Here is a 5,945-nt window from a genome sequence, read left to right as displayed (position 1 = left end):
TTGTTAAGACTGGAAAAGCGCTATATAAATACAGCACATTTACATTTACATTTTATATACAGTGGCTTGCATAAGTTTACACACTCAGGCTAAAGTTGATTAACAAGAGGAACAAAAAAAACATCTTTTGGATATTGATCTTAATGCCTTTATTCAAAAGATTTTGGAAAATCCGAACTTTTGACCCTTGTGTTGTCGTTCCGTCGACTGTGCAACTTTTTGTTTTTCCGGGTCAAAATTAAAACTTTTTTTTTTTTAACGTTTTGGTTGTCTTTATCCTGATGTCTTTTTCTGCACCTTTTGACGTTTTTGTGGGTGTCATTGCCCCCCCCCCCCCCCTCAACTTTTTTTTGGGACATTTTAGTCCGTTCTTTCAATAGTCTTTCATAAAACAACGTTTTTTGAATGCTATATAATTGTAATATAAAACGTCCAAATTTAAAGAACGCGGTGGGGCGATAATTTATTTTACTTGTGAAGAGCGTTGTGTGGAACAAGCCAAATTATTTTTTTGAAAATTTGGTTGAAAGACACTTTTATGATAAAGATTTTTTTTTTTTTCAAATGGGTCAAATTGGACCCGCGGACAACGCGAGGGTTAAGGACACCGATTTTCTTTGTGAATGAATGATGTATTGTAAATAAATAAATGTTTTCTTAAAATACAGGGGGCATAAATAGACACCCCTATGTTAAATTCCCATAAAGGCAGGCACGTTTTTTGTTATTAAAGGCCAGTTATTTCATGGATCAGGATACTTTCCATTCTGATTTAGTTCCCTTGGCCTTTGGAATCAAAATCCCCCCCCCCCACCCCATCACTACTCTTATTCACCATAATAAAGATTGGCATGAGAAACTTTCCATCAGATCAACTCTCAATGCAAATCAAACCATCTGTTATGCTAGCTGAATTAACACCATGCCAATCTCAAGAATGTTTTTTTATTCATCTTTTTTTTTTTTCATAAAAAAAAATAAAATTCCGTGTAAAATTATGCAAGCCACTGTAGATACCATCAAGTAAAGTGTTACCGAATAAACTTTAAAAAATGGGTTAATATTCAGCATTTAACCCTCATGTTGTCTTTGGGTCAAATTTGACCCATTTTCAAAGTTGTTTTTATGTCCAAAATAAAGGAAGTCAAAATACGGGTGAAAAATGTTGGAAAAAGTGACAAAAATCGATGAAAAAAAAAAATCAAAAATACCAAAAAGTACACAAACTTCATAAAAAAACGGCGTAAAAAGCAACAAAACGTTGAGATAAGGGAAAAAAAAAACCTTTTCATGGTCAAAGGGAAGACAACACAAGGGTTAAAGACAAATAAGACATTGTCATTTCAAAATTTCCTCCTGACATTACCATCATTTAAAGGGTGCAGAGGTACTTACAATATCTAGTAGTCTGAGTCCTAGTAGTACTAAGTAGTAGTAGTACTTTTGCATTAATTCACATTGCAGTTGGAGTTATTTTTTAAGGAAGCAGCTATGTGTTGATTTGCGAACTTAAGAGATGATGCTAATATTTTTGTACTACACCTGTCACCAGTTGATATTTTGACCTTTAATAAATAATGTATACATTTTCACTCTGTTGTTATTTTACACACAGGCCTGAATACACGCACATGCTCAGTACCTATACATGGAGAGATGTCAGAGTGGGGGCTGCCCATGGAAAGGCGCCCCGAGCTGTTGGGGTTCGTGCCTTGCAAAGAGCCACCTTGGCAGTGCCCAGGAGGTGGACTGGTAGGTGGAGGGGTGCCAGTCCACCTCCTGGGCACTGCCAAGTGCTCTTGAGGTAGTCTTCGTATAGGTACTTGAATATAAATATTAATATATTAAATAAACACATGAGATAAATCGAATTTGTAAAACACTTATAAACTAAATTGTCCATCACAGTCCCTGCAACTCAGGATAAACTATCATTATAAAAATATTGAGGTGTACATGAATCAGATTCAAAGAAGTCCTACAGAAAACCGATAATGTGGATAACTTCTTTAGAGAATATGCAATAAAACCAACTGCATCATATCCATCAAAGTAAAATACACTGATTGGCTAATATAATTGTTTCCTACTTGCTGCATGCACTGATCAAACTCCATACTTCCTAGAATATCTGCTGGTTGTTCCATTATTGTTCTATTAATATTAGTGGTGTGTTTGTGTGAGTGACTCCAGACAAGGCATCGAGGATATGATGTAAACACATATGATCTGTCGTCATGGCCTGCAAGAGTGCTGTGTTTGTGTGTTGTGTGTGTGGTTTGTGTTGTGTGTGTGTGTGGGCGTGTGGTGTGGTGTGTTGTGTGTGTGTGTGTGTGTGGTGTGTGCGTGTGTGTGTGTGTGTGCGTCCCACTGCTGCAGGCTAAATAGTGCTATTATTTCCTACAGCACCGCTAGTCACAGTCGCTTTGAGAGTAAACGTCCTCTGGGAATCAGAGATACTCTGCTCAAGACCGCTGCCACCACACACACACACACACACACACACACACCACACACACACACACCACACACACACACCACACCACACACACAGCCTGTGGGCATGGCAGTATGAGGCCATGTGGGTGGAAGGGAAAGCGATTTATGCCAGTTTAGCATAATAATGCAGAAATGCTGCCGCGTCATAGTTACTAATTAAAGTTCTATATCCAATAGGTTAAAAGATTTTTCTCTACCCTATATAGATCTAATGAGGAGATAGTTTTTTCATGATTGTCATGATTTGGGATCTTGTCTCTCCTGTGGTGAATGGTGAAATGGTGAAATGGTGGAAGTTTGGTGCTCACGCTAGTGCTGGACAGTATGGAATTTTTTGCAAAGCAAGAAATTCCTGCAGTAGTGCGTATACCGCACCCCCCCTTACGAGAGTAGCGTTAAATTAGAGCAAGAACAGCATGGTGCCCTAAGTGAGTGACGTCAGTGCCGAGCGCTAATAGGCCACCAGCTGCTGAATCTGTCTTCATTTCAGATCAACAGCGGCTAGTTTGAAATATTTCATCTAATGGATAGTCACTTCGCGTTCAAGATTCCTTTGCACACCGATGAGCTCGGCCAGCTTCTTGACGACTTTCCCAGAATGCTTTTGCGTGCACGTTAAGCAACTTAACGTACAGCACATGTTGCACGCTGCGGCTCTCTCTCTACCGTATAAGCCGCTCTGATTTAGGCTACGAAACGTCCATGCAGGCTAAGTTCAACTGTGCTGTTTTATCGGGATAAAGCTATAAACTAGAGCCAAACTGATATCTGATATTCTGATATATCGGCCAATATACAGTATGTTTAAAACTAACGTAACAAACATAAACCGATTTCCCTAACATTTAGTATTTGTAGTTATTTATGGATCTCACTAAATATATGATACAATTTGTTTTATTGTCACAACAGAACGTCAAAATATATTAACTTCTGATGAATAAAATGTATAAATACAAACTTAGATATGAAACTTAAAGTCCTTTGAAAAAAACACAATATCAAAAAATAGATAATTAGTGTTGCCAACAGGGACGTTGTAAGACGTCCCTGGTGGACAGACTATGCAACGCCATCACTAACAGGGACGTAGAGGCGCCTCTAGTGGACAGACTATGCAAGCCAATCACTAACAGGGACGTTTTAGAGCGTCCTCTGGTGGACAGACTATGCAACACCATCACTAACAGGACGTTGTAGAGCGTCCTCTGGTGGACACTACTAGCACCCATCACTAACAGGACGTTGTAGAGCGTCCTCTGGTGGACAGACTATGCAACAGCCATCACTAACAGGACCTTGTAGAGCGTCCTCTGTGGACAGACTGCAACAGCCATCACTACAGGGACGTTGTAGAGCGTCCTCTGGTGGACAGACTATGCAACGCCATCACTAACATGACTTGTAGACGCTCTCGTGGTCAGACTATGCAACACCATCACTAACAGGGACGTTGTAGAGCGTCCTTGTGGACAAGACTATGCAACGCCATCACTAACGGGACGTTGTAGCGTCCTCTGTGAACAACTCATGCCAAGACTCACAACATGTTGACCGTTGTTTTTTATTTTATTTTTTTTTTAAATTCATTCCTTAATTTGAATTTTTTTTTTTTTTTTTTATCAGCCTTAGCAAATTTGATAGCGATAGTTTGGGAAATGCCGAATACGGCCAATAATATCGGCTCTACTATAAACAGAAGGACGCTGTAAGCTGCTAGCTGCTAGGCTAATGTGCAATGCTAAACACTGCAGCTGTAATGTTAATGGTCCTACTTTACCTGTGAACGGAGACATGTCTTTGCCTTCCCTACTGTGTATGTTGATGATATGTATCATGGAACTTGCCCCCCTTAACATCCCCCCCCCCTCCCCCCACAACTTGCCAAAGGTTGGATCTGCGCCATTCTTTGATGATGAGTTTTGTTTAGAAAACCTTGATCCGTGTGACCCAAGGTCATCAGACACAAAATTTGTTATTAATATAACGGTTACCACCACAAGAAAATTCCATTCATCTCCATTGTTGTTGGGGTGGAGACAATAATCTCTTCTTAAAACTCTGGGCTAAAAAGATGCAAACTATCAGCATGAATTCTATATTTGTTGAAATGACCATTCAAACTAAAACCCTAAATAATGGTATACTTAATGGTATCTAATTTACAGTTTCCAATAAATGACAAGAAGAGACAGAGGGAGACGAGAGATGAGAGAGAGGAGAAGAGAGATGGGCAGATTGAGAGAGACAGAAAGAACAGAGAGAGACAGGGGTTGAGAGCAGCGAGAGAGAGTGGAGAGAGAAATAAGGAATCAAGGACATAGGTTGAATCATTCTACATTCTATTTATCTGCTTATAAATGAACCTGAAGGTTATCATAGATATTGAATGATTATACATTATTGCTTTCAATTCTATATTTAACTCACAATCATCGTGCGGTTTAGATCCATACTGTGCATTGCTGATAAGCATATTCCAATTGTGCTATCCTGCCTGCAATACTGATAAAGAGTGGAAGCACCGAGTGAAGGCACCACAGATGGCGGTCGAGCGAGCACAGGGAAGAAGAGAGAGAGAGAGAGAGAGAGAGAGAGAGAGAGAGAGAGAGAGAGAGAGAGAGAGAGGAGCGAGCATGGATTTCCCAGCCCCTGCGGTCTCATCCCCTTCACAGCGCTGGAAGTCAGCCGAGCCTCGAGCCACCAACACTCCCTTTTCCCTTCAGTCCCATTTTATTCCAGCAGCACCACGGCGCTCTTTGACAATTGTCATCATGACAATCAATATAGGCTCCCACAGACACCCCCCCCCCCCCCCCTCCCCCTCCTCCTCACCCCCCACCTCCACTGGTGCCCTTGAGTTTTTAAACACCGATCCGGCACATAGTCCAGTGAAAGTCTCTTCCCGGGGCCTCCATTTTCTAGTTCACACACTTCACTTTCTGCCAGCGCTCCTTCTGTCGTGTCCATAAGTCCCGTTTGTTCCTGTGTCCTCTTGCCTCGTCCTCTCTACGAATCAATTTGAAATTTAATGCGTGCCTCTGCATTTTTATTCCTGCAACAGCACCGAAAATATCAAAAACCATCAAATGACTGCATGTGTAAAGATCCAAGATAAAGGGACTAGCCCTTCTTTCCCATTCCGGTACTGTACATAATTTAACTTGTTAAATAATGATATTTGATCAACATTATCCGTGCTGCCTGCACCATCCGACATGCGCATGATGCCAATGCGTTTTTACAACGACCTAAAACCATATAGCATATGGACTTTATAGAGTTTTTTTGTGATTGTTGCGGGCATAAATCCTTGATTATGCGGCACTTTTCTTAAAAACTGCAATGGAATACTCGGGGTATTTATGCATGTTTTCTGCAATGAAATTGCGGGAACTTGCAAAAACTGCGTTTGATGAAAAAGACTGTGTCTGTCTTGTCGCGCG

The 5,945-nt window shown here is 40.7% G+C and overlaps 1 protein-coding gene and 1 long non-coding RNA gene across 5 annotated transcripts in view; one reads left to right on the top strand and one right to left on the bottom strand.

The window, feature by feature from the left end:
• LOC116690709 (uncharacterized) overlaps window positions 1–5,900 on the top strand; it is a 17,867-nt gene extending 11,967 nt beyond the window's left edge. Inside the window, exon 3 of the long non-coding RNA XR_004332341.1 lies at window positions 5,783–5,900. This is a non-coding gene — a long non-coding RNA (uncharacterized LOC116690709). The remainder of the gene's footprint in view (window positions 1–5,782) is intronic.
• The window catches only part of LOC116690692 (furin-like protease kpc-1), a 298,529-nt gene that overhangs the window by 32,549 nt on the left and 260,035 nt on the right, over window positions 1–5,945 (bottom strand). The gene's annotated exons all lie outside the window — the stretch shown is intronic.

Source organism: Etheostoma spectabile, chromosome 6 (genome assembly GCF_008692095.1).
Source record: "Etheostoma spectabile isolate EspeVRDwgs_2016 chromosome 6, UIUC_Espe_1.0, whole genome shotgun sequence".
NCBI lineage: Eukaryota > Metazoa > Chordata > Actinopteri > Perciformes > Percidae > Etheostoma > Etheostoma spectabile.
This window is presented reverse-complemented; position numbering and strand designations above follow the sequence as displayed.